Source organism: Fukomys damarensis, unplaced genomic scaffold (genome assembly GCF_012274545.1).
Source record: "Fukomys damarensis isolate Sample0158 unplaced genomic scaffold, DMR_v1.0_HiC HiC_scaffold_4, whole genome shotgun sequence".
Taxonomy (NCBI): Eukaryota; Metazoa; Chordata; class Mammalia; order Rodentia; family Bathyergidae; genus Fukomys; species Fukomys damarensis.
In genome coordinates this window covers 31,490,723-31,500,777 of record NW_022900916.1, presented here as the reverse complement: position 1 = coordinate 31,500,777, position 10,055 = coordinate 31,490,723, and the positions used below count along the sequence as shown (strand labels likewise).

At 47.9% G+C, this 10,055-nt stretch overlaps 1 long non-coding RNA gene across 1 annotated transcript in view; it reads right to left on the bottom strand.

Annotated features, from left to right (window-relative positions):
• Nucleotides 1-8,811: 8,811 nt before the first annotated feature.
• The window catches only part of LOC104865000, a 23,779-nt gene continuing 22,535 nt past the window's right edge, over nucleotides 8,812-10,055 (bottom strand). The window contains exon 4 of the long non-coding RNA XR_781039.2: nucleotides 8,812-9,709. This is a non-coding gene — a long non-coding RNA (uncharacterized LOC104865000). The remainder of the gene's footprint in view (nucleotides 9,710-10,055) is intronic.

Below are 10,055 nucleotides of genomic sequence, written 5' to 3'. Positions count from 1 at the left end.
CCAGCCCCAGCATGATGAAATCGCCGCGTAAACGCCGCGGCGCGCGCGCAGCCGCACTTTCCCCATCGCTCGCCGTGGCGCTGGTCCTCGTCGGCAGATTCGACACCAAACCCGGAACCCGACGGCGGCTCGAGGGCTGTGAGGTCAGGAATCTGCTCCGGCACGCACCATTCCACCCTGGTAACGTGGCCGTTTACGAGCACAGGTCCTTCTGAGACCTGCGGACCCAGTCGCACCAGACCCTTCAAAGTTTAGGCGTTGTCCGCAGGCACTGAGGCTCGGCTGACCCTCTGGAACGCACACCTGCGTCTATTCTTAGGGCCCCTGCTCCTCAGAAGGATTTGTAAACATTGAATGAGACAGGGATTTAGATTGATAGTTGCTCAAGCTCTGACGTTCCTCTATTGTTACCGGAATTAAGGTCCTGACTTCGCCCTCACAACATGCCAATTCGAAAGACAGGATATGGAGGCCAAGAAAGTGACTTTATTTGAAAAGACCGCTCAAAGAAACTGAAGAAAACCCTGAATAAACCCTTTCGCTTCACTTGCTTTTAGTCACTTGTTCTTACCAACAATTCTAAGTACGTTGCTTTTTGGGAACTTGAAAGTAGCTCAAACCAGTTGAAACCACTGGCCCTTCACTTGGGCCTGCACAAGTGATACAAGAGAGAATGGCCTGATGCTCCCCAAGAGGTAATTTTTATTCTTCCGTAGCTGCCCCAAAAGCCTTAGAGTCAGCCAGCCTACATTAAGCACCCCATGGCCACCCTGGAAGATACATCTTTGGTTTCAGAGTGGCTCTGTGTGGGATAAGTCTACCCAACAGCCTCCAGATGATGGCCCTTCTGCAGACATCCTCATTTAGGTCCTTCAGGGCCCCTTCTCTTACCCAAAGTCAAACAGAAAGTCTGACCCTGCTCGTGTTCAAGCTTGCTTTATACATATGTATATATGCAACCTCCCTGTTCACTTAAGGGTCCCAGCCTGGGTGTTGTTCCCCCTTATGCCACAGCATAAGTCCTAATAGGCCTCTTCTGAATAGCATATGCCTACTCATGAACACTCTATTCTATCTCCAGTAGAACATGCTGAGTTGGTACACTAAAAGTTGATAACATCAAGGTCCCCTTTTGAGAGCTCAGATTTGTCAGCAGGCTCAAGAACAAGCTTACATCTGTTTTCCATATTGAGGCTAAGAAACCATACTAGACAGTGACACTTGTCCAGTGGGTGACCTTTTGACATCTGAGGGCCAATAACTCCACCCTCACAGTGTGTTAATATCACCATCTTTAAGCATGTGTCCTATGTAATGAGGTTCGATTATATACATACAGACCGCCGATTATTTCACTTTTCCTTACCTCCAAATAGATTTCCTCACACTTCAGACCAGCCTGCTTCTTTATCTCATAAATAATCCCAAAAGCTATCCTCAGGGAGATGAACTTGAGGCTTTCTCATTTCTAAACACTTGGCCAACTTGGAAGTAAACTCACTCTTGTGTAAAACTTGTTCCAGTAAGTAGTGTAACACATAGTGGGTGAAATGTGCTGCTTTGGTACAATTTGGTGGGCCAGTCAGGAGTCAAATCCAAATGAACCTTTGGCCAATGGCTTATGGGCCCCTTTCCCTGATATAAGTCCAAGCAGATGACTGGACCACTTTTCCCAGGGTCCCTCCCTGGGACTGACTTAGCACAACCAAGCTTCAGTGCATGGTTTCACTTTTGCAATACAGAAAGTTTCAAGGTTTGGAAGGCATCTTATTCAGAGAGTAATTGTGTTATATGTAACCAGATTCCTTATTTCTTCTTCCCTTTGTGAGGAACTTGGTTCCAGGATGCCTGGTATTCGGCTTCTGAAAGAAAGCATGGTTTGGCCTCCACTCTGAGGCTCCTAATTCCCAACATTAAGGAAGAATTGGGGAATCTCGGCTAACAGTCATTCTTTTTGTTTTGTCTGGTTGCAGAGATCTAGATCAAGCTGCAGCATAAGTATTACAAATTTTTGACCCCAAACTAGATTGTAATACTCATGCTGCAGCTAGAGCTCCCCTCCATATGGTCCGATGGAGTTCGCCACAAATTCCACTATGAGATGAAATGACAACATTAGGGGACTCCAATAATACAATGGCAACAGTAAGATGCTGCAAAGTTCCATAGAAGTAATGTATAGTAGTGGTTCCCAATTGGAAATGGAAGTTCAAAGATTAAATTAATTTGCCCTTTCAAGTTAAAAAGAAATTTTCAGGTCCAAAGATTTTTTCCTGCATCAGTTTCTTTCTGAGGAGGGAGAGAGAGAGTTACTGGTGATCAGAGTCTGGGATGCTCTACCACTAGCGACATTCTCAGACATTCATTTATTCATTTTTGAGACAGGATCTTGCTAAGTTGCCCAGGTTGGATCCAACTTGCAATCCTCCTGTCTCAGCCTCCTGAGTAGCCACTGTACCTTATCTGCCTCAATTCCTTATTCCATGAAAGAATATGTCAAAGTGTTTAGACCAAGTAGAGGTTCTTTCAACACCCTCAGCCCAGGGTGCCTCTTTTGAGTGTGTGTACTATCCACAGGGCTGAGAAGCTGAGCACAGCTCTTCTGTGCTGTTATTGGAGTCCTGAGTTTATAAGGTACCAAAGATAATCACAGCTCTGGCTTCATGGCCACAAATTCAGAAGCAAGTCAATCTCCATGCCTACAGCTATTACATGGCTAACGTGTGGTTCAAGAACCTGCTAGAGAGGGTTGTCACAGCAGAATAAGGAAGGGCTGCTGGACTCTATTGTGTGGTGCTGCAGGTGGGGCTGGACCTCTTGGACTCTATTTCCCTCTGCTATTTCCCCCCTTTCTAAAAGTTTTTAACAGTTTAATCTGCCCCTTTACTTGCCCTTTTTCTTTAACACATCATGTTAGCTTTCTGTTGCTATAACAAAATACCTGAGGAAGTCAAGTTAAAGAGAGAGAAGTTGTATTTTGGCTCATGGTTACAGAGGTTTTGTCCATGGTGGGCCCACCCATTGCTCTTAGGCCTGTGGTGAGACAGAAACGTGGGAAGTTGGGGCAGAGCAAGACTACTCACCTTAATAAGCCCATTGAGCTATGAACTCGTGAGTGGATTAATCCACTTGGGGAAGTTAGAGTCCTTCTGATCCAGTCACATCCCTAGAGCCCATCAGCTGGCATCCATACCTTGAACACAATGAGCCTTTTGGGGAAATTTTAAATAACAACCATAACACAGATTTTTCTGACTCCAAGTGAGTAGCATTTTTCCTGCTACTTTTCCCATTGAATTTTGTTCATAAATTAATTGTTCTTATATTCTTTACTACAGTAGAGCTTATCCTTTAGAATATCATATAGGAATAATTGAAATTAGGAGTCCTAGTATTACCCAGCACCTGGAGAGGGACAGTAGTGGGTATTGAGTCCAGGGTTTTACGAATTCTAGGAAAACACTCTACCGATGAGCTACATCTCCAGTCCTTGTTTAATTTTATTTTTGCTAAATTGCTCAGGCTGACCCCAAACCTGGGATCCTCCTGCCTCAGCCTCCGGAGTAGGTAGTACTACAAGCATGCGCCATCACACCCAACACAGAGCATCTTTTACTTGTCCGCCTTCACTGCCCACACTAGATGGCCCTAACCAGAGACGTGAGGGCTGTGGGATGAAAGAGACAGGAGAAACCACAGGAAATGAGGAGAATTTTATTAGGTGTGCCTTGACTCAATTGGACTGCTATCTAAAAAGAAAGAGTAGAGAACAAAACAATTTTTAAACTCAGTGACAGTTTTACAGTATAGCCTTGAAAGCCAAATATCAGGAATTTCAAGATGTGATAAAACCTTGTTTATAGGAACACAGTAGGCAACCTTGTCTGTGCCATTTGAGGACATATAGGTCCTCAAACGCCACAAGACTTCATTTACAGGAATAGGACTTCATTTACAGGAATTGTCTTATCAGTGCTGGGGGAGCTTAGCTTTGAAGGAAAACAGATTCCTGAGAAACCAGGACATCACAGGCCTCTGCTAGCAAGAACTTTGTTGTTTACCTTATCTATACAGAGCAGAGGCCAGCAGTTGCAGGGCAGAACCTGAATGGGGAGCTGCCAAAAGCTAGGAGACTGCTTTCAGCAAGGAAAACAGATTTTCTTTTAAATTCTGCTTTATGAGGACCAGGCTTTCCGGAGGGTGGATCCTCTTAAGTGAAGACACCAAGACAAAAAAGATGGGAAACGACAGTACAGGCCTGGGGGTCCTATGAAAGGAGCTAGGGAGGAAGCCAGAGGAGGCCAGGAGAACCAGCAGGCCACAGTGTCTGTCTGCCTTGAGTGAAGGGGACAGGGAGAGATGGTCGGTGGGGTGAAGAATACTAGCATGTCACATGGTCTAAGGAAGGCTCAGCAAAGCCCCGGGGGCGTTCTTGAACCAAAACTGGCAAAACCAGGATCTCCGGCCACATGCAGACACTTGCAGGGAGCGACCTGTGGGAAGCCCTATCTTGGACCTCTTGGAGCAGCCCTGAGGTCTGTGAGATGTGGACTGTGGTGTCCCGTCTTGCATCAGATCCACAGCTAACTCAGGTTTGGCCTTCGCTTGTTGTCATCCTTTCCTGGTCTTTCAAGCCCTCACCTTGGAACAGGGTGGTTTTTGAGACCAATGCTCCCTAGCCTGGCCCACGGGACTGCTGGTGCCACCGGCCATGTGCTTTCCTTTCGACACCGAGACACCCTGTGCTCATGATGGCCGGCCTGGGCTGCTGGATGACCACGGGAACAGAGCGTGTTGCTTCTCCTCTCTCCAACAAGCTCTGTGAACAGTTGAGATGAGGAAAAAGTGGTCACACATTGCCTTCACGCTGCTGGACACTTAGGTCTTCCAGCTGGTGTAGTCCTCTTACCCTACCTACAGCACCATCATGTGAGGAGGACGAGTGGACCATGAAACTCCATCTGAAGCACAGGAGCAGGAACGGTAGGCATAAAGAAAGCTGGACTTACAAAAGCTCTTCTTACAAAAGGTCTTTCTAGGAGTTTGGAACAAGGCAAAGCCAGGGTCATCTGCAGGGCCGGGGTGTCGGGGGTACCTGAGCTTGTTAGTGCTCATAGCACTTCTCTGGGTCAGAAGGTCGGGGTCTGTGAGAAAGCAGGTGCCACCCATCTGCGCCCTCTTCTTCTCCAGTCTGTGCCCTGCACTGAGCTGTGTGCACCCATTCAGGAGCCCTGCCTGTTCTTCATTCTGTACCCCCAGGATGTCAGCAGGATGCTGAGAGATGCTTCCCTGGCCCTGTTACGCAGGGAGGACAGCCCATGTCTAGTCCAAGCCCCTAATCTAACCTTGAGTTTCCCTATCTCTGGCTTCAGTCTCTCCATCTGAACAAGGACGCGAGTTGAACCTGATGACCTCCGGGGTTCTCTCTGGCTCTTTGAGTTTGTGACCCAAGGAGACAACCCTTGTTGACAGAAGAGCTGATTTCGCTCTGACCAGCGGAGGGAGCAGCTCCCCACAAACCAGCGGCTCGGCCAGGCAGGCTGTGATGGAACCGGCCTCAGTACCACCGCACACTCTAAGGAAGAGACCCTGCCCCGGGATCCGCCCCAAGCCCCATCTCTGCTTGGATCCAGAGCACCCCAGGCTCCCACCCCTATTCTTCAGGGAGGAGCCAAGTCATTGGCAGCAGTGCTCTCCATCCTGGCCAGTTTGATAGGAAAGCGAGGAGAGAAAAATACACAAAATCAGACAAGTGATCAGAAAGCGCCATCCCCAGGTGAGGTGTGACTCTTAGGTTGCTGAGTCTTCAGCAGGATGGGCCTCAGACTCCCAGTTAAAACTCGAGTCTACCCCCAGTCTCCCCTCCAAACTTCAAGAAAGATACGGTCAGGGCATAGTGTGACCTTGTTTGGGAATGTTCAGTGCAGATGTAACTAATGAGGATGTAACTAATGAAACGCAGAGTAGGGTGACCCTTCATCCAAGAGGACCTGCCTGTGTCCTTCAGAGAAGAGTGAAATGTGGACCCAGCAGCAGAAAGAGGCCCAGTGCAGATGTCAGCAGAGAGGGGTGAGGACGCCACCACCCGCCAGGCAATGCCTGGGGCCACCAGAGCTGCAGGTGTCCTCCACTGGAAGTCTCCCGGCCAGGCCAGTGTAGGTCTGAGGCACTGACTTTAGACTTCTCCTCTCCAGGGCCAGGACGCGGTGAAACCACCCACATCACACCCACCTTTCCCAGCGGACACTGCCCTGACCGAATGCAGCCTCTGCAGTGGGTCTTATTTGGATAGCACAGTGTTTATTGTTGCTGCTGCTGGTGTCCTGTTTTGATTTGCATGGCTTCATCCTTTCTGGCCACTGATGACTCCATTCCCCTGCTCCAAGGGTACTGAGTTCTGGCCCTGCTCTGTCCTCCCCACCCCTAGCTGGGTCGCTCCTCAGCCTCCTCCCAGACTCCTCCAGGTTCCTCCCAGGCTTCCTGGTCTCACAGAGCAACTCGATTCAGAAAATGTCCTTGGCATTGGACAAAGACCTGCCTGGCCACAGCTTTGGCTCATCCGTCTTGCTCCTAGTCCAGAAGCCACACAGAAGCCCCACAGAGAAGCCCCTCTTGCTCCCTCCACCTCTAGATATTTACACACAGGGGAATGACATCCTCTTTGGTCTTTTCTTTTTTAAACTGTGCAGTCTCAGCTCCCCCAGATCTTCCTCCCTGTTGTGATTTCCTGATGATGTCCTGACCTGAACAATTCTAGATTGTGAAACTGCCTTGTGGTTCAGGAACCAGGACTGGGCCTATGTACCTGGTATGCATTCTAAACACAGGAAAGAAAGCAAGAGCATCACCTCCTGCGTTCTGAACTGAATACCTCCACTGCCATTGCATGCTCAGGAGAAGGACTAGAAATGATGAATTCTTTGACCACCAAGGACACTGCCACAGATGCAGGGTTATAGTATTTTAAATGATAAACTGCCTGCTGGAGAACACAGTAGTATCCACCTAGAATATTTTATATTTAAATTTGATTGTGTGACCTCCCCACATCCATAAAACTCAGCCATGACTTCCTATCTCCTTTAGGATTGGGTCCAGCCTTACCATGGCCTACTCCCCACTTCACAACTAGCCAGTCCTCCCTGGATTATGCTCAGTGATGCAGCCGCTGAGCTATGTATGCCCTCATAGCCTCAGTCTCTCCCACCTGATTTATGCCTTCTGCCAGCAGAGGTTCTGAGAAGCAAAGAAGATCCCTTTGAGGCCAACACAGCTTCCTGGAGGAACACCAGGAGGCCTCACAGCCCAGAGGAGGCTCAGGAATGTTCAAACTAAGAGAGCTCTGCATGGCCAAAACATAGTATGGTGAGTAGCCAGACACAATGCCTGACCACAAGTAACACAGCATGAGAAACAGATGCCCAACGACACAGTGTTCTGTTTGTCTTACCTAAAGAAGAGCCCAGTGGGCAGGTCCAGATGGCGTACACACCCAAGCAGGTACCTGCAAGGGCTGCATGCTGTGAGCTTTCCTGGGCTCTTCCCTGAGTTCAAGATGGCTAGCCAAGTGTGGTGGCACAGACCTGTAATTCCAGCATTTGAGAGGCTGAGGCAGGAGGATTGCTGCAAGTTTGAGGGCAGCCAGGGCTACATAGTAAGTTCAAGTCAGCTTCTACAACATAGCAAGACCCTGTCTCAAAAGAAAAACAAAGGGGTTGCTAGTGACTCACATTCCATAGACTCACCTTTCAGGCAAGAAAGATGGGGATGGGACAGCACCACGTGCGACAGTGTGCCTCCCTCCTCAGGAGCCCTCCAGAAGCCCCACTTGATTGCTATAACCCATGCCTCATTCCCCGGACTGCGCCACATCGTGTGACTGTTAATTTAATGTGTCAATTTGGGCCTTTGTACCCAGATATTTGGACCTGTGCATCTGGATATTGCTGTAAAGGTATTTTTAAAGATCAAATCAGGATTTAAATCAGCAGATTTTGAGTAAAGCAGATTGCTCTCCATAATGTGGGTGGGCCTCCGCCAATCAGTGGAAGGCCTTAGTAAAAAGATTAACCTCACTGAGGTGAAAGAAATTCTGGCTATGGTCAGCCTTGAGACTCCAGCAGCAGCACACTTTTCCCTTTTCTCCAGCCTGCCAGCCTGCCCTGCAGACTGTAGACTCTGGACCTCTACAACACAAGAGACAACTCTAAAATCTCTACAGACACACACACACACACACACACACACACACACACACACACACTTACACTTGATTCAATTCCTCTGAAAAACACACATGGAAAAAATTATTTATCATTCCCCTCACCCCCCGGAAAAGGCAGGGCTTTGCAGGAGAGTAAGAAGGGAGAAGTGTTTCCAAACACACCCATCACTCCTTGGTATAAGCAACAGGGCCCTGATGGCCAGAGCCGCCATACTGGGCCCAACTGGCCTGCTGTTGATAGCTGACCTTCTCACTGCATTGCTGGGTAATAACCATCTAACATCCAGGACGCTGGCCCCTGTTCACTGTCCTTTGAGAATGAGCCCATCTCTAGCTGTTCTGTTGCAAAGAGGGGAATCTGAATCAATGTTTGTGTGTACAAATATTTTTGTGCTTTTAGAATCATGTCCTTAGGATAAATTCAAATCAGTGATATGATTAGAACAAATGGAACTGAAATATAAAACAGTGGATCCACTTTTCCAATAGGGAAATGATATTGTTTGCTTTTTTATTTTACTCATTAGAAAACAACACATAAGCTGGGTTTGGTGGAACATACCTGTAATTCCAGCTACGGGGGTTGGGGGGGTGTTGAGGTAGGAGGACTGAGAGTTAAGGTCAGGCTGAACAACTAAGCAAGACTCTGTCTCAAAATAAAAGGAGTTCAGCCCTCTCTGGGTTCAAATCCCAGTACTGGGACCCCTCACTATTTGCTTCCAATCTGTCATAAGGTAAACAGGCTCCTGCATGATCCTCTGCCTTACTACAAGCTCAGTGATATGAGGCCATGTGACCATGGGCCAAAACCTCAAAACCGTGAGCCAAATAAACCTTACCTCTTTTAAATTGATCATCTATGGTATTATGTCACATAATCAGCATGACGGTGTTCCAATAAAACTTTATTTACAAAAACAGTGTGCCAGATTTGGCTTATTAGCTATGTCTTATAGAAGCAGCAGATGAGGAGATGGATAAAGCAATGCATAGAGGGAGAAAAAACTGACATCTGAGTTAAGAAGATAGTAACAAAAGGAAAGTCCTTTAAGACTTCCAGAGTTGGGAAAAAAGAAATCATTTTAATGTTACTCCACAGTTTCCCTGCCTAGGAGAAATGGTGGACAGAGACAGGCCTGTTAGCTGGAAAAGCATCTCTGCTGCCTCAGGGTTGGTCTGGCATCCGTCCTGCTGGACTCGGCAGATGCTGCTGGCCAGATGCCAACATGCAATCAGCTGAATATCATTTGTTCATCCTAAAAGCAGCAGGTATAGTAGTGCTCTCAATACCATGGCAACCGGAGCTTGTTCTTCTCTATGAGGTGGATCAGGGTAGTGAGTGCTGCCTCCAAGCATTGAAGCATCGGTGTGCACTGAGTTCCTTTCAAGACCAGGCCTTAAACTGAGGGCTTGGAATACAAAGAGGCAGAAGCTCAAGTCTGTGCTTTTCAGCAGCTCACAGGTTGGAGGAGGCGACAGATGTGCCTAGCAAACAGTGCAGTCTGTGATCAAATGAAAGCCCACACAGAGTGCCGGGGAGCAGCTCCCCCTCTTTGATTGTGAGGAACTGGCCACTTGGCCCTCTGAAGAGCTGAACCTGAGCTGAATTTCAGAGAATCAACAAGAGCTGGCCAAGAGGATGTGCCAAACAACAAGATCAGAGAAAAGAGGGACACTTGAAAGCATGGCACCTCTAGGCCGTGGTCCACAGCATCAGGTCTCCAGGTACAGGAGACCAACAGGCATTGAGAGGCATCAGAGACCAAGTCATGCCAGGCCTCTGGTGATACTGCTACTCCTTCCCTTCCTTTTTTTTTTTTTTTTTTTTTTT